This window comes from Camelus bactrianus, chromosome 34 (assembly GCF_048773025.1).
Source record: "Camelus bactrianus isolate YW-2024 breed Bactrian camel chromosome 34, ASM4877302v1, whole genome shotgun sequence".
Classification (NCBI taxonomy): domain Eukaryota; kingdom Metazoa; phylum Chordata; class Mammalia; order Artiodactyla; family Camelidae; genus Camelus; species Camelus bactrianus.
This window is the reverse complement of record NC_133572.1, coordinates 16,058,665-16,077,737: the sequence shown is the minus strand read 5'-3', so window position 1 is coordinate 16,077,737 and position 19,073 is coordinate 16,058,665. Positions and strand designations below refer to the sequence as shown.

General features: G+C 44.1%; 1 long non-coding RNA gene across 1 annotated transcript in view; it reads left to right on the top strand.

The window, feature by feature from the left end:
* Positions 1-1,575: 1,575 nt before the first annotated feature.
* LOC123614475 (uncharacterized) overlaps positions 1,576-19,073 on the top strand; it is a 43,165-nt gene continuing 25,667 nt past the window's right edge. Inside the window, exons 1-3 of the long non-coding RNA XR_012504061.1 lie at positions 1,576-1,667; positions 6,980-7,137; positions 11,832-11,983. This is a non-coding gene — a long non-coding RNA (uncharacterized LOC123614475). The remainder of the gene's footprint in view (positions 1,668-6,979; positions 7,138-11,831; positions 11,984-19,073) is intronic.

Here is a 19,073-nt window from a genome sequence, read left to right as displayed (position 1 = left end):
GATAGTGTTACAAAAAATAAATCACACATTATAGGCAGATTTAAAACCTTTAAATGTTGAATAAATGGGGGGTGGAGCAGGAAACTCAAAAGCAGCTTTGCTGATCCAGTTTTTACTTAAACTCAAATAGTTTTTTTAAAAAAACCTAAACTTTCTGGTTTCCTTTAGATTTTATCAGCAAGATTTTCACAATGTCTCTTTGGTATAAAAATAAACCTAATATATTACTTTGAATAAAAGGATACAGTTAGAGCCATATAAAGATTTTGAAAGTTCTAGAAATGGTACACTTGAAAGGAGTACCTCAATCTTTATAACCTGTTTTTTTTCTTCTTTTAGTTTTCAATAATATCATTGGATTTTATGTAATTTTATCGTAAGTGTAGTACATGTGGCTTCATAGTCTTCATAAACTGTTTAAAATGGCCATTGGGTCAAATCTCGTAACTTCTTATCTATTCACCTATGGGATATTTAAATCATTTCCCCAATGATTCCTATTATAAGCAATGCTTCAGAAACATATTCATGCATATTGCTTTTCTACATGTTGGATTTTGTTTAAGTGTCCAAAAATACTAATGACCACATTTATTTCTAAAAAATAACTTAGAAAGAATTTAATTGAAAACTCTAATTGAATAAAATATGAATATTTTCTAAATCTGACTCCTCTACACCCAACTTCAAAAATCTAAAAAAAAAAAAAAATTCCAGAAGAAAATTCAAAAGTAACTACAGAGGTAACAATCACACTTGCTTTTTTTTTTTCTCAATAATTACCTGGCACGTTCAAGGTTAATTGCCTTCCTGGCTCAACTTCACTTTGTGTGAACAGTCTTTAGGTTGGTCAGTACAGTTAAAGCCCCTGGTCCTCCAAGTCTTATTCAGTGCTTCCGATTATTTATGTCAGCAAAGAAATGTTTTCACCAAGGGGTTAGATGGTTAGAATTCTAATTCATAAATTCTGCGGGGTTTCTTCCAAAGAACTTCATCTTCATCCATTCTTATCCAACTCATTCTTAGAGGACCACACTGATATTTCTTTTCTTTTTTTTAAATTTCAGTGGGATAATGTCCTTACACATATAAGTGATCTGAATATACTGTTGAATTAGGGAGAAGAAAAATGTTTTTATTAATTTTATTAATTTTTTTATTGACGTATAGTCAGTTGACAATGTTGTGTTAATTTCTGGTGTGCAGCATAGTGATTCAGTTATGCACACAGATGCTTCTTATACCCAATTTATTCTCTCCTGTTTATCTTTCATTCTAAAATGGTGCGTCAAAGTCTAAAGAGAAAAAATATTCTCGGACAAACAAAGAGCAAATGCTCTACAGCTAAGAGGAAAAGATCAGTGGGTTGTGTGACAATAGTTTTGCAAAGACGTTGTCACTACTTTGAAAACCTTAAAGCTGCGTTCCCAAACTGGACGGGTAATGTAAGTGCACGTGCGTTCAAAAGAGCGCGGTGGCCTGGCAGCATTCCCTTCCGTGAGCACAGAACTTCGGAGCCCAGAACGCTGTTGACAAATGATAATGAATTTAATTGTGAACAGCTGTTTCCTCAGCCTGTGCCTTTTCAAGTGAGGAGGCTGAACATAAACACAGTCACCAGCCAGGCACTGGGAGGACGGGAGTTGGGAGAACACGAGATGGGCAAGGTATGTTTTCTGAGCGAAATGGAAAATGGGAGAGCTTCCTCTTTACTTCCTGTTTCTTTATTTTAGGAGGAGCCACTTGTTTCTACCTCTTGAATCTCATGACCGATTCTCACTTGGGAGCACTAGCAAAGGACCCATCCAAAATGTAACAGATTTTGTTCATAAGGAACATAGACACCCGCAAATCATAAGTCAGTAGTTAAGTATTTTTTTTTAATTTTGGGGGGGGTAATTAGATTTATTTATGAATTTTTTTCTAATGGAGGCACTGGAGATTGAACCCAGGACCTTGTGTGTGCTAAGTATGCACTCTAACACTGAGCTGTACCATCACCACCCGCCTCCCCGGTTAAGTATTAGTAATTCCTTATGGTGGCAGTTGCGTCCTGGGCTTTAATTTTCTTTCTCGTGAAAGTGGATTGCCTCAGAACTTCAAGAGTAATGATCTCTGACAACTGTTAAAAATATAATTACTGGAAACAATTAAAGAGGATGGAGACTGTCGAGGCTGACATGGTCCTGGGCTCAGTGTGCAGGGTCATTAGGTCTCAGCATGTGACCTCCTGTGGCTTCTGATCAGGCTCAGCCAGTTAATCACTTTACCTCGTGACTGTCTATACTGCTAACAACGGCCGTTTCACAGCCTGACGCTTGGAAAATGTGGATTTCTTCTTGTTGTTTTTGCCTCCATTTTACTCTCATACCTGTTCTGAACTATTTTCCAAATTACTTCACTTCTGTCTAATCATCTATAATCAGCTATTTTCCATTACTACGAAGGAAAAAGATACTGTTGAAGAGATCTGAGTTTTAAAAAATAAAATGTTGCTTGAGTTTAAGGCCTTTAAATGGAAACCCAGGGGAATTTATTTTCAATCTTATATATATAGATATATACACACAACATAATATATATACACAACATTATATATACACATACATCAGAAGAGACAATACATTAATATATGTTGGTGACTTAAGTAACTATGTATTTACTGACCTAACATTAAGTAAACTACTTAAAATTTGAATTGATACAAACTACTATGTATAAAATAGATAAACAACAAGGTCCTAGTGTATAACACAGGGAACTATAGTCAATATCTTACAATAACCTATAATGAAAAAGAATCTATACATGTATAACTGAATCACTATGCTGTACACCAGAAATTAATGCAACATTGTAAATCAACTATACATCAATTTAAAATTTTAAACTAAAAAATAAAAAAAAAAGATTTGAACTGAAAAAAGTCTTGGGAAATGTAAGTACTGAAGAACCTCTCTACTGTCAAAACAGTTACACCAGACACCCTTTCAGGGTTTAAAGGATTTCAATTGGGACTTAGCTGTTGTCTATCCAGGCACAGTTTAGCCATGATAAGTTCTAGACTTTACAGGGCCATCCTGATTTCAAATTACTCTTCTATTGTCTTTGCATCGTCAACATTTCTCCAAAAAAAATAAACAAATGCAGCATTAGAATGCCCAGACTCAACATCTCAGCTTGCACAAAAGTCTGGAAATGATTTGCAAATGTCAGACCAATTTTTGATTTAGAAAATACTTTGGTCATTGTTTATATGATCTAGAAAAGTAATATGTGGGACTATTTGCAAGCAAGGTATTCAACAAAGAATGACCGGGCACCTGCTCTGTCTCAGGGGCTGTTCGCCATGGGCTGTGTCCTGGACCGGGGCAGGGGCAGGAAGCAGACAAGTCTCTGCCTTCATGGAGCTTATGTTTTAGTGGTGAGAGATTAACAATGAACAAAGTAAGTAAGTGCATTAACACAGCATGTTAGAAGGTGGCGTTATACTGGAAAACAAAACAGGGGGGGAGTGATAATGGAAGGCTAGAGCGGGTTCACGGCGATGCTAAACAGGTTGGACAGGGAAGGTGTCCCTAAGAAGGTGACATGTCGGCTGATACTGAAGAAGATGAGGGAACCAGCCATGTGGAGACACCGGGGAAAGGGTTTCAGTGGAAGGAAGGGCAAGCACAGAGACTCTGGGGTGGGCGTGCACCTGGCGTGTGTAAGGAACTGGGGGAGGCATGACTGGAGCTGGGGAGAGTGGAAGAGCTCAGAAGAAGGTCAGATCAGAGAGGCAAAGGATGCAGCGGGGTTTGTAGAGCCTTATGGAGTAAGGTGACGTGATGCCTAGGAATTCTTATTAAAAATTTTTTTTTAATTTTTTTTATTTTGTAGAGAGGAGGTAATTAGATTTATTTATTCATTCATTCATTTAAAGTGGCAATACCGGGGATTGAACCCAGGACTTAGTCCATGCTAAGCATGTGCTCTGCCACTGAGCTGTACCCTCCCCAAGGCTTCTTGATGTTAAGGAATGTAACAAGCCTCACATCTTCAGACAGCTTAGGGAGACAGGTGGTGAGGCAGGGGCTCTCAGGCCCATGACTGACCCGTGGCCCGTAGAGCCTTAGTGGCTCCACTATATATAGCTCTGCTGTGACTTGTGGATTTCGAGTCATTTAGGGACAAGAAAAACATATCCATCTGAAAATATAGTATACAAAAATTATAAAAAATATAGTATACAAAAAAATAGAGTGCCTTGTGAGTTGCAGATGAGGTGCTGGTAAATAGACCTCAAGAGAGAGATAAAATCAGGCACTGAACTCAGGAAAGGGCCTGAGGAGGAAGGGAGAATGGGGCTAGGTTTTCAGCAGCCTGAAGTATCTGGAAAAGAGCAGCATAAAGCAGGACGAGGCTGCATCAGCGAAGGCAGAAAGGCACAGGGCTGTTCTGCCATCTGAGGCCTGATTTTTTTTTTTTTTTTTTGACTTGCATCTTAACCACCCACCGCATGCTTTCTGCTACCCCTCTGCACCAGAGCCGCTGCTAGACCACACAGCACCTCTCTGCCAATTTGAGAAAGGCTCCCCCTCTTCCAGACACGTTGCTTCCATCTGTTAGAAAGTTATAGCGCACGGATGTTGTGAGAACAAGATGCTTTACGCTTTACTGCCATCTGCCAGAACGTCGAGATAAAACACACACACGGCGTCTACTATAGGGGCGCGTCCTCCCAGGTTGCACACTGCCCGCGATGCACAGCCACGTGTGGCCGCTGTGTGTGGGGGGGGGGGGAGGAGCTGGGAATAAGGCTAGGCCAGAACTCTTCTCTCTAACCTGGGGCTGCCCAAAATGACCAGGGGAAATCTCATGGCCATGTTCCCTGGTTCCAAAACAGATCCATGTTTTTCCATCCTGGCTGCGCCTCCGTGCTAGTTGCATCCCTCAAGACAGCTTTTCCAAACCTCACCTTCTTTTCTCCCATCCCTAATCTTATCCCTGACCTCCGACTTTTAACCAGTAACATATCTCTCAGTTCTTCTTCCTTCCAGCTCATTATTTTCTGTCTTCTCCATCCGCCCCTCTCCTCTCTGGAGAAAAAGCCAACCCTGCAACATATTCTTCCACAACCTGTGATCTTGATTTTATCTCCGCCCATTCCCATTAGAACAAGCCTCAATGGTTATTCCCCTCGGCATCTTCAGTCTTTCCCTCTCTGTTGCCTCCTTCCTCTGAGGTCAAAGATGCGCCAGGTGCCTTCATGTATTAAAATAAACCGTTTGTGTCCACTTTCTCATCAAGGTACTTTTGCTGTCTAACTTTCTCTTCGATGCCAAACTTCTCAGAAAAAAATTAAGGTAGTGTTTCTCTACAGGAAAGCTGTGGATTTCCCCTCAGAAAAAATGTCAAAATCTTCACCCGATCTCAGGAGGTTTACAAATCCCCTGAAGCCCATCCATGGGCCCTCTGGGGTCTGGGGCTGGGGACAGAGGACATATAAGTTACACTGATCAGGGAACCGACCTTGGTAGGTGGCGATGGCACTGGATGAGTCTGGCCACTGACCGTAGCTGCACCTCAGTTACTGGTTAGATTAGCCCTGGGAATCCAGGGAGAATCCCAGAACATCACTTCTGTGAATCAGTCCAGTAAATGACCCTGAGGGCCATATTCCATTCCTCAAGCCATCCAGGGTGTGCTTCCTGCTTTCAGTGAGGAACACGGCCCGCCATGCTCACAGGTGACTTTCCAGCGTGGTGTTAACATCCATGTAAATAAAGCATTAGAATCCAAGAAGGTCAGGACAAGGAGGAACCCTGGAAATACCTAATCTAGATCTCTCAGTTCAACCACAGCCTTCCTGGGACCTGGGGCCGGCTTTTAGCCTCTTTATTCCTTGGTCCCCTTACCTGTAAAGTAGAGGAAATACAGCTACCTCACCGAGCTAGGGATTAAGTTCCTTGAGCAGGAATGTGAGGAATTCAGCGCAGTCTGACACAGGGAGCTCAGGAAGAGGTCGCTCTTCCTTTTTGTATAATCATTGCTAATCGGATCCACTCCCAGCCCCCATCGCCACCCCACCACCACTCCCAGCCCCCATCACCACCCCACCACCACTCCCAGCCCCCATCGCCACCCCACCACCACTCCCAGCCCCCCGGACCATTTACTAGCAAAGCAAACTCAGGTCCACAAGGCCTATTCCAGCAACCTCCCTGCTACACCACGAGAAGGTAGAAACGTCACATTTTTATATGTAAGAAGGATCCAAAAAGTTGGTATGTGGGAGATACTTGAAACGGGGGAGTTCTGCCACTCTTGCCTTCCAAACTCCTGAAAAAAACACAAAACACAAGCTGACAGTGTTGTTAAATGAATACAATTGCTGTCTGCCTTGGATTTCTCTTTCTAGTCAAGTTATTTTGGGCACAAGCCTCACGGAAGACGAGCACGTGCCCTTGTTGAGCCATTTTACAGCGAAGTAAATACCCTTCCTCATACCTGAGCCGCGTTTCATTAACTATTCATACAGTGGAGGCTTTGATTCCACGGCGGGGCGCCTGCCCAGCCGCACAGCGGGCGGAGTCACACGCCTTCCTGATTTTCGAGATTCTTCTTAGCCCGCATGCCCATTTTATTTAAATGGTAATATGAACACGGTTTTATCATCATTTATTATTGTTGTTGTTATTCTTGTTACAAACACACCAAACACATGATTCAAAGAATGGCTGGTACAGAATCCAAGTCACTTTGCAAAGAAGACTCAGAAGCAGTGAAGACTGTGTTCCAAAAAAAATTTGAATGTTCTGAAAATGTCATTAAGCTTTAAAACTGTGAAAAACACTCTGTGCTGCTAATCATTAAAGAATAATCATTTGGTAAATATGAAGTAAATCCAACAGGAGCCATTTAAACTTTAATTTATTTTCTATGATTAGTTTTAAAAATCCACCTAAATGTAGTCAGTTCATTCTCTTGCTTTCAGGCGGGACCACATTTAGAAGAACTTCGCTGGACTTTCTTTTTCCTTCATGGATGAAGATCACAGGAGGAGGTCCTGCCATATTCCTTTCTCTGCCTCACTGGCGAAAATAAAACCAGCCAACAAACAAAACACACTGTCTCTTCGCGCGCTTGATAAAGGTAAAGGACTCATCTTTCCTTTCTTTAGCTTTTATATTTTGCAGAGACATGCTCCTCACTGAGTGGTCCTGAGGGTAATCCGGGGTTCTTTATGCCGAGCGGGCACGTCTGAGGGACGTTTCTCGGGGGTACTTCTATCTTCAGGGTCCTGTGTCCCTTCCCTGCCATCTGTCACACTGCTGCACCACCTCTGAGCAAACCAGCATTGGCCTAAGGTCTTGAAAGGTGTCACAAACGCTTTAAATGCCCACCTCTACCCAACGTCCTTTTTTCTCCTCTTCCTTAACAAAGCCCCCCATTTATATGAGGTGGCAATAGGACCGGCTCAAGGGCCATATTTCCAATGACATTCGGACCAGTGACGTGTAAATGGAAGGGCCTGGGACTTTCAGGAATATTTCTAGATAGAGGACATGCCTTTCTTCCCCTCCCTCTCCCTCCCCTCTCCCCTCCTCCCCGCCCCCCACCTTTCTCCTTGTCTCCTGCCTGTAACATTGACCTGCTGTCTGCTGGGTCACGAGCAACAGTGCTGAACCGTGGGGTGAGCGTAAGAACAGACGACATGAGCTTAGGATGACAGATAAGGAAAACAAACGCTTGGATCACTGATGCTATCTTAAAAGGTATCACCTTACAACCCCAGACTGCTTAGAGAGAAAGAAACCATATCGAGTTTAACGCATAGTTATTTTGTCTTGTTTCACGTTGTTGTTTTGTAATGTGGAGCTGAACTTGATCCTGACAGCCACGTAGAGACCACACAGACGTTATGGAACATGCAGAGAACAGCAGCGAGGTAGCCCCTAACCACATGCCCTCACCATGACGGCACTCAAATCAGCACACATTCACGGGGAAATGACAGTTCTGAATGAACCTTTAGTGAAGGGTTATAAGATACCATGAATTGGTTTAAGGAATTCCTATCATGGAAAGGTCACTCAGTGTATGGACTATAATGAAATACAGAAAACTACATTATAGATTTCTCTTCTCAACCAAAGGAGCCCCACCCATAATGTAATTTTCTTGGTATGTAATACTTTCTTGATCCACTAATCATGTGTTTGCAGTTTTTTCCCACTGGTCAAAAAGTAAAAAAAGAAGACTGCGATGAAGACCGTTGATAATGTGTGTGCTAATATTTTATTGTTATATAAAAGGAAAATGGTAGGGCTAAGGTGTATCTTTTAGTTCCAAGAAAATATTTTGCCATACATTCAGTCTCTTCTAAAATAAAAATAGTTGAATTCTTTTTGTAGTAATTTATAAAAGATAAAGATTATTTTCAAACACACAAGCAAATCCATAGCAGCACTGTTTGTAACAGCAAAGAATTGAAAGTAACCTAAACAGCCTGACAATAGAACAGAGAATCTGTGGTACATCCATAGGATAAAACACTATGTAGAAATAAAAATGAGCAGCTACACACACAGACGCAGACGACCTCACGGTGCAGCGCAAAAGAAGCCAGATACAGAAGAGTCCAGACTGTGTGAGTCCATTCATGTAAGTTCAGAAGCAGGCAAAATGAACCCCTGTGTTAGTAGTTAGGACAGTGGTTTCCTTCATGGGCACCCATGATTAGGAGCAAGCAGGATGGGGCTTCCAGGAAACCGTTAATGTTCTATTTCCTCGTCCTGCACTCACTTCATGCAAGTGATAAGTTCACTTTGTAAAAATTTACCTAACTAGAATTTTGTGGTTTTGGACTTTCATGTATGTGAGATAAACTTCAATAAGAAGTTTACTTTGATCAAAGTAAATTGAAATAAACAAACAGCCCCTGACTTGATTTTCCCATCCTTGCTTCCCAAATCCAGCTGAGAAGTTAGAACGTTCCTCATCTTAACCTGCAGCCAACACCAGCATTTTGAGAGACACAGTGACCACCCCTTCTCTATCCTTTGTTTTTCCTGGAGAGTCCCATTTTTGAACAGAAAATACTTGGTCCCTATGAGTTCCTTTTGTATCTTCTCTGACTTCTCCAGTATCACATTTGAACGATGATTTGGGGGGCAATGAAATTCTAGGCTTCTCTCCATCCTGTTTCTTCTTTTTCCATTTGCTCCTGTTGGCAGACAGGGTATTTCAACTGTACTTTCACCCCACTCAGCGGCAGCCCGAAACAGACAGACCCCCCCGGTGCCTGGTGGTGGCAGGTGCCGGCTTTGGCAGGACACGTTCTAGATGTGACTGATCGCTGGCACATACGTTATCCTAGTGGCTCGTTGCACTTCGAGCACTCCCTTTAAATTAGCTCATCTAGAGGGGTTAACAAACTAATTGGTCTGTTATAGCCTTGGCTTTTCAAGTTCTTTTTTATTATTATTACAATTGTAAATGTTCTCTGCACTCTTGCTATGCTTTTAATAATTGAGAACAGAGCCCTGAATGCCTCTAAGCCAGGCTGAGAGGACTCTCCAGTCAGAAGGACATAAATTAATCCATGGCAGCATCTCCTGGGAGTCTCAGGAGGCCTGCAGACACTGTCATGGTGCCCGAAAGCACAGAACGACAGTGTCACAGCTACACTGTCCCATCTTCAGGTAATGAGACAAGGACCTTGGCCTGCAAAGCTCTTCCCAGAGGTACTCTTATCCTCACATAAGTTCCTCTGCTAATGAAATAAATGACAGAGCAAAAGATGTGGTTGATGATGGTTGATACTGTAGAATACAGAGTGGTTTGCAAGCATGTCTTGACCTTGGAATCATCACTGCAAGTCCATTTCAGTAGAAGGGGCTGGTCTGCTTGAATGAAGGGCAGAAAAGGAGCCTCACCACTTGAACTGCTCCCTTGCCAACAATAGCTTCTCAGTGGGCTCGTGGACACCCCTGCACCGAATCTTTGTCCTCATGAAGTGGTCCTGTTCACAGGCCACTGGAAGAGCACTTCTCAGATCTAATCTTCAAATGGATGCCGGGCTGATTGCACAGTAACCCCTGGGAGAGTTGGTCAACGTCCAGATCACCGGGCCTGATTAAATTCAGGAGTGGGTGCTGGGAACCTGCATATTTAACAAGGTCCCAAGGTAATTCTGATGCCCAGACAAGTTTGGGAACCATGGTCGTGGTTTGGACAAGAACTTACACATCTGTTTTTGGAAGTGGGGACCAAGGTTGATCAGCATCAGAATCACCTCCATGTCCGAGGTGTACACGTTAGGACTGAGACATGGAACGTGGGGGCTTTACTTGAGTTGAACGAGCGCTCAGGCCTTCACTGTGTTGGAAGCAGGATACTCTTAGATTTGGAAACCTTTGCATGTGGATCCAAGTTCCTGCCCACAGTTTCTCTCAGTTTCTGAACTTAGGATGGGACCAGGGTCCCTTCTAGGAGACCCACCAGAATCTTGGCTCAATTTGCTGACTTTCTTCTCTCTTCTTCCCCATCCAAGGATCCTTTACCCCAGCTTGGGGTTAGAAAAATCAACTCAAATTGATTCATGTTCTTCCAAATCTCCCGTCATCGTCTTGGATCTGTCAAAAAGTCAAGTCCTTTTTCTTTGTGATCCGCTAAGACCTCTTTTTCCCAAGGCATGAAGTTGGAAAACTCTCACTACTTGAGGTAGAGAAAAGACCTCAAGGTACAGGTAAATGCAGAGGGAATGAACCTCAGTTCTGGAAACATCTATTTCTTCAGCTGTGTGTTAGGCACCCAGGTGTGTTCAGCTGATAAAAACACATCAACTTGTGAATAAATACACTTAAGATTTGTGCATTTTTCTGCCTGTGTATTATACTTCAATAAAACTTACAATAAAAATTAGTTAATATCTCAAAACATTGTTGTAGCCATAGATAGATTGGTAGATCAGTAGAGGCAAAGATAAAGATACGGAGATATTCTGGACAAAGATTGTTAATGGAAGTTCTGGAGGTGACCTTTGAAGGCTGCTCCAATTTTTTGGAATTTTGAGCAGATTGTCTTTTGTATAACTTTATAGTTGTGGAGTTCATTTGCACAGAGACAACTTCCATCTCTGGTTATATCTGTACATGCTTGCTTGAGCCACAAGGAAACTTCAAAGAACTTATAAGAAGTAGAATGCTTTTCAGAGACCCTTGCAAAGTCAGAACCCTGTAAGTATTTATATAAGAAGCCACTTAATGTCTGCTTGACTGATGGGAACTTAAACTGCAGTAAGGCAGCTGCTGAATAGATGGTAAAGTGTTCTTAAAGATGAAAGAGACAGCACTCCGGTCTGCTCTCTCCCAGGGGTCAGCATGACACAGCGTCCATGCCAGAGAACCCCGTGAGGTCTTCCTGAATCGAATTTCAGCCCAGCTTAATAGAAATTGGAAGCAGGCAGAAGTGTCCCTGGTCCCCAAGCACGTTGCCCCTCAGAGCCTCCCCTCCCACCCCCGTTCCTTCTCCCACCCCCGCCACACACCACTTAGAGTCCTATTCTTTTTCCCTTTTTTGCTCTCAGCTGGAGGACATTGAATTCAATCTTTTCGACAAATACACATAAATCAGGGACTCCAAGGGATGCACTGATGAGTGTGACCTGAAGACAATTAACATGTTCCCTGGGTCCTACCCTTTGTAAGCAGGGAATTCTGGAAGTGGGTTTTCAGACAGGTGGTAGGATGGCTGGGAGCCTCTCCACCTTCCCTCAGTGTTGCACTGAGAGGCAGGTCTCCCCACGAAGCCAGCTCCATCCCCCTCTCTTTTGCTTTTCTCAGGTCACAGGAAGGCCAGGTACCCATCTCCTCTGCTAATCGGCTCAGCAGCGAGTGAGGTAGCCTCCTGTGGCAGTCGGCGTCTGGATGAACAGTAAGGAACATGGTCTGCATGTTCTCTCGGCCACCACCCGCCTTCCCTGGTCTGCGAACAAGTGAGTGAATTTGTAAAAGTTAAGGGTGCCTCCCTCCCCGCCCAGGCCAGGCTGCTGCCTCCCGACCCACTGCCCAGCCTACGGTGTGTGAATGCGGTGGCTGAGTGAGCTCTCCATCCCAAACCACATCCATACGGCCCTTCCAACTGAAGTCGTGCCTACTGCTCAGAGCAATGGGTGTTTTACTTCTCTGTGCCTTTGTTTTCTCATCTGTAAAATGGGAAGAATGACAGTTCCTATTTTATGGCATTATTAGAGGTTAAATAAGTTAAAAGAGGTAAAGTGCTTCGCACAGTGTCTTGCAAATAATACCCAGTACATGTTGGCTGTTTAAGCACCCCCAAATCGTTCTTTTCAGAGATTTCTCCACACGGCAGGGGTGAGAACTGGTTAACACCTTATTAGCATTTTGTATTGGGATCTACTCCAAGCTGTCCTCTACTCACATGCTGTTCACCCTGGTATCAAAGCTCCATTCACTCGGGCTCACTCCATGCCCGGCACGAGTCACCTGCGACGTCTCCTCATGACAGCCCTTTGAGGCCAGTGCTACTGTTCCCATTTTACAGATGGCAAACTGAGGTGCAGGGAGGTTAACTAAATACCCAAGGTTGCACAGCTACTGAGTGCCAGGACTGGGGTTCTAACACAGACACTCTGGCTCCACGGTCCGTGTCTCACCACTGTGCTGTTCCATGCACCACACTGCCTACTGTGCGCCATGGGCTGGAGGATGCAAACACACACGGTGGTCTGAGAGACCCTCTAGCTGTCGCACACCTGCCTCCTGCACTAATCAGAGCTCGCATTCAAAGGATGGCCCAGAATTGGAACGTTTAATGTTCTGAGTGCTTTGAAAATTTCAAATATGCTTAGCATCCATAGTCTGTAAACACTTCCCTTGGACAGTCAGGAATAAAAATAGCATTGCTTCTAACAGCCAATACTTTTAGCAGTTAGAGGGGAGGAAGAATAATTTGGCCTCTACCCTCCTACGTTCTTTGGTTGAGACCTCCCCTCCCTCCGGTAAAAGACAGATTAACAGAAAAAAAAATTTTAAGTACATATGTACAGGAGCCCCACAAAGATATGAGACATAAAAAGTGGCCAGAAATTGAGGTTTCTATACCATCCTGAGCTAGGAAAGGGATAGGGGCCTGGGACTCTAAAGAGAAGAAGAGCAAATGTTTGGTGAGCAAAGGTTGCCCTGCTCTGCTCTGGGGGAAAAAATTCTCTCTGGTAGTAGCTCTTCCCGGTACAGGCCCCCTTTCTGATGGAAATTTCCCTTCTACTCTGTTTTCAGAGTTTCTCCTATGTCTGCAGTTTCTCAAAATAATCCTTACACCAGTGAGGCGTATTTTGGGGTGGCCTATTCTGCGTCTCCTCACAGTTAATATAGCCTAGGAATTGGGCTCAGTGTTTGGCATTGATTATATCACTTAATTTTCACAAAAACTCTATGAAAGAGGTACTGTGACTCCACCCACTTTATAGATGGGATTCAGAGAGGTTAGGTAACTTGCCAGAAGTCACACAGCCAGTAATAGCACCTCCCTTGTAGGGCTATGTGAAGGATTAAAGGAGATCAAGCACATAAGCAAGTGCTTAGAGTAGAGGCTGGTGTGTTTATTTGTGTTGTTCCCAGACTGTCTGATGAGGATTGGTAGGATTCTTTGACTCTCTTAGGAGAGACTATTCTGACTCAGTCAGTGTGGAAAGAGATCTTTACCAACTAAAACAACCACACTAGCCACCAGCTAGCAGAAAGATTTTTAAATCACCCACCTATGAAAAATGTCCAGATTCATCAAACTCTCCTTTTAACTCAAAATTAACTTTTGGATCCCCAACTTATTCAGTTTAATAAGTCTAACCCTAGGAATTTTCAGGGAGAATGAACTATATTCAGAGTCACATCATATGATCTTTTTTCATTTAATCACATTCTTGTTATTTAAAAGTTTGGTGGAAATTATATTTTATATCCTGAAAGATTTTGGTTTCAGCAGAACAGACACTTTACTGGTATTTCTTCCTTTTCTCTCCCTTTTCCCACTCGGAGGCTCTGGCTCCGTCCTCCCTACCCACCACTTCTCCAGAGCCAACTCAACCACTGCTCCTGGTTCCATATTGGAATGTAATCAGCTTCCAACCTGCCAATGGGATTCTTGACCAAAGAGATTATTAGACAGGCAAACCTGCCTCTTCCTAATATAGACCACCTCTCACAGCCTACCTTGGATGTGTAATCAGATTAGAAGCCTCCTTCACATCCCGGGTGAGGATGAAAGGAAGAGTGAGGAAGAACACCCTGTCCTGCCACGCCCCGTGTTGGCCTCTCCCAGCAGGTGGGAGGTCAGCGCCCAGAGCCAGAGCAGCAGGAGCCGGGGCTAGCTCCCTCGTCCCCCTCGCCACCTCTTCTGGGAACCGGTGTCTTTAAACTCCCAGAGTTTTCAAAGGATTATCGAGCACACTTTGAGTGCCTTCTTTCTCCCTGCCCTTTCCTCCCCCGTCGGACCCTTTAACCTCATCTCTTTGCTCAGGGGAGTGAGTCTGGGTGCACTGGATCCACGTTCCCCCACCAGCACTGAAAGGTGAGGAGAGGCAGTGTGAGTGGTGGCGTGGCGGGTGTTCTAGTCACCCCCTCACCCACTGTCAGGGGAGAGGTTCCTGTCCTAAGGTTCTGAGGGTGGCTGAACCCACAACACCCAGCCCTGGACAGATGGGACCAACAGTAGCTTTCTGGTCACTTACACTCAACTCAGGGCAAGAGGACGCAGCACCCACACAGGGCCACACGGAGGTTGCATTCGGGGGCAAAGTGAATGAACAGGGGCAGCAGGAGGCAGGCTGTGTAGCATCAGGAGAGCGAGGTGCCCCCTGGTTCCCACAGGAGGATGCGACTGGGTTGTTTGAATACCCCCATGGGCTGGCAGGAAATTAAAACCCATCCCTCAAAGATCAGCAGAAACTGTGCCTGGTCCCCTTGAGAAGAAGGGTTGTGTGGCCAGGTGGCCTTATCCGTGAGAGCAGAGTTAGGCCACTCAAGACCCTCCCACATTTATCAGCTGTCAAGGTAGCACATAATATTAATTTTAGGCCTTACCTCACAGAAGGGGAGTCCAAAAGGGAGTCTGTGAAAAACAGCTTTCAGCATACACCGCCAGGTGAAGCGCGGGTTAAAACCTTGAGAGACAAAGTCTATCAGGCAAGCCCAGGTGTTCTTCAAAGCCAGAAATAGAGTGTGATGTTCAAAAGCCTCCATGAAACAGAGCTCTGCTCTCGAGTCTCCAAATGCTTGTTTTACTTGCTTCTTCTTTTGTAAGATTCTTGGGACTTATGTTTGCTTTCTGTTAAACCTAGGTAATCATTTGGGAGAAAAATGTTTTGTTAGGATTGTAGAAGACACATATGTGGAAAATACTTGAATTACAAAGCCTCACATCAATGTAGGGTCACTAAGCACCCCAAGAACAGCAGCAAGCATCCCCCTTTCATTCAGAATTTACCGTGTGCTTCCCGCACACCACCTCTTGGTTAATTCTCATGCCTGCCCTGCAAAGTACGTGTTATCCTCCGAAGGGAGAAGGTCACAGTGGCAGACACAGATCCAAACACAGTGTTTTGGAGTTTGATTATTAAGTGTCTAGTCTGGGGAATAAAGAATGATACTGTATCTTTAAGTTCAGGGTATAGTTAGGGAGGCCCGCTATTCATTCAGTTCGTTGTTCAGCAGATTATGTTTGACTAACTGCTGGGTGCCAGGCAGCATCTCAGTGATGCGAAATCAAGACCCTCAGCTTCACGATTCAAAGAAGAATGTGGAAGTCTGGACGTCCACCTCTGACCATGGCAGAGTAACTGGCTGGATTTACCCTCCCACCTTAAAAACTAGAACAGTGATGAACAAACTATATGAGACAATGGTTTTTAGACCCAGGGCAACAGTGTAACCCCTTAGAGAAAGGAGACAACCAAGGGAGGCCTGTGACAGCCCCAGCTCACGGCCTGGTTTCCAGGCCTCAGCACCAGGAGGAGCCCAAACTACACCCAGAAATCTCCCCAGACTGAAGAGACAGAGTTGAGACTCTGGGGAGCCCATGCAGCCACAAGCGACAGGACAGAACCAGCTGAGTGGAAGGGACAGAGCTGCACAGAAATTTCTGGACCTTTCTTGAGGGTTCCTCTTGAGTCTTAAGCTCTATACTGATCAGTGCTTGCATGTGAAGGAACTACCAGGGCCAAGAGATGACCACCTCAGGAAACCAGCAGGACCATCCCTGGGACTCACACGGGACTAGGAGTACTTTGCGTTCCCACCAGCCAGAGTGGAAAAAAGCCCCAATACGCAGAGCATCAGACAGGGAACACAGCAGAAGAGAACCACCTCGGTGGGGAACCCAAGTCTGCTCTGGTCCTGCCTGACGAGGCACAAAAGCAAGCTTCAGAAGGATCAGAGTGTCTTCACGCAACTTAACTGCAGGAAAAAAGCTCAAGAATATGTAAAGGAGTATTTCAATATCCAATGAGCAGCAAGGTAAGATTTGCCCTCTCTGGCATCCAATCAGAACTTACTAAATATGCCCAAAGGCGGGAAAATGTGACCCCTGATGAAGAGGAAAAATATTATTCAAGGGAAAGAGTCCCAGAAATGACACAGATGATAGTATTAGCAGACATGGACATTAAAACAATTCAAATAAATATATTCCATATGCTAAAGAAAGAAGAGGAAAGATTTAGCTTCTTCAAAGGAGACAAGGATGATAGGAAAAAGACTTAAGCTTTAATACATGGAAAACACAATGGATGGCATTTTGGGTGTCCGGGACCACCCACGTGTCGGGTGACTCACTAGAAGGGCTGACAGGGCTCATTGCCACAAGGACAGCATCATCCCAGCTATAGTTTATTACAGCACGACAATACACAGCGGGCCTGGAGAGGGGAAAAGACTCATAAGACGGAGCCTGGAGGGATTCAGTGAGCCACAGGCTCCCAAAGTGCTCCCTCGGGGGCTGGAGTGGGGAGAGTTGGGAGGGTGACCACACAGACCGTGCTCCTCCTTGAACAAGAATCAGTGCCTCTTTCCCAGGGAAACCTGCTTAAGACTCAGAGTCCAGGGTTTTCACTGAGGACAGGTCACGTTGGCACTCTCTGCCTATGTGACAAGCCACAACCACCAAAATTCCAGACTTGCAGTAGGAAAGCAGGCATTCACCATGAATGTACCGTCTGTACAATTAATCTAGGCAAGCCGGCACAGAAGGGTTGGTGTCCCAGGTGGGCAAACAGCCTTATCAATGTAGGGAACGTCCCAAAGCCAAGTTCCTGGATGGCAGCCAAGGGCCAGCACCCCACCCACCCAAGCAGGTCCTTCTAAAAGAAATCGAAGCTCTTTCCTGCACAGATGAACTTAACATCAGATCAAACACTGCTGAAAAAGATTAGTGAGCAACAGAAGTCATCCAAAACAAAAGCAAATGAAAATGATGACCCCTAAATTTCTGCCTTGAACAATTTAGGAAATGGTGGCACTAACATCATAAGAGAGAGCAGCCAGGCTTTCTGTAATACTTCTTACACCAATCCTTGAAGAAGCAACCACTAAGATAACCCAGGGTACGGTTTTGTGTAGCTACCAAGGACTAGGCAGTTCTTCATGTTGAGTGTTAATTTCTGAAATGGCCATAACTGAAACTTGATAAGAACATTTCCACATAACCAACAAGCAACAACAACACGCATTTAAGCTGGCAAATATTTTAGTAAATGGCCTCCGTCAGGATAATTTTTTTAAAAAAAGGAATACAGAAGGATATATTGATGAATATGAGAGAGGGAACATTCATCGTCTGCCTATGAGGCGTCTCCTATACAATTGTCTGATTTAATCTTCACAACAATTTAAGTAATAATTATTTTACAGGTGAGAAAAATTGAGGCTATAAGAGGTTTAGTAAACACAACACAAGAAAACAACAGTTAATTTGATGGAACCAGAAATGTAAGCCCAACACTCTGTCTCCAGATCCTTTGTGCTCCCTCCATTGCCCTCTGTTTTCACTTGGATAGACAGAAGGAAAGAGGCTAATTTGTTAACAAATAGAAAAACAGAGGTTTTGGAAGGCACACATAGTCATCTGGGCTGACAGAGGAAGCACACGGTTGGTCGGGAGGCGCTGGACCAGAAGTGTGATTTCGAAGGCCTGGAATCCTCTGCTCTCTCATCTCCCTCCTGCAAAAATGAACCCAACAGTGTAAGTAAACTCTATTCCACCTGCAGGAGTTTTTTGACCTCTGGAGTTCTGCCCATTTCAAATGAGATACTTCTAGCATAACTACAAGGCAGAGATGGCAAATACACAGTCATGCTTCCCTTTCACAGAAGGGAGACACTGTTCATGGATCATGGCCTTCCTCCCGTCTAAACCCAGAAACAGCCTCAGAGTCCTTCTCGACACATCGTTTCAGGCAGCCATGTCCAATGATTGAAATTAGAACTCAGTGTAACTCTTTGGCATGTTTATTCATCTGCTATCGCGTAGTGGGTAGCGTCCAGGTTCTAAAACTTGGCCTGAGCTCAAATGCCAGCTCCACCACTTGCTAATTCTAAGTGTATCTGCATAATTAACTCAGCCCCTCTGTGACTGCATTTTGTCTGTAACTTGGGGGTGGTAAGGGCATCTACTTCAGAAGGTTTTGCAAGAATTGACTGAGTCAAAATAAATGTAATGCTTAAGACTAGAACCTGGTACATGATAGGCACTAAATGCCTTTCCTTTTGTTGTTATTATTAAAACCAGGTAAATGAGGTTTTGATAATTAGTTCTGGCAATAAGCAGAGAGGGAATGGGGCTCAAGGTTTGGGGCACCTGAGCAAGAGGAAGAATAAAAGAAAATAGAATGGAATAATTCCTTTATATAGTTTTACTGTCTTACAGGGATGATTAAAGGATAGCATATGGAGAAGTGAGCTAGACCATCTCTCAAGGCCTTTTCTACCCCTCTAAATTCTGTACCAGTTTTGTAAAGAAAGGGGGACACCTATACAAGCACCCTTATCTAAAACACTTCAAATGTCCAACAA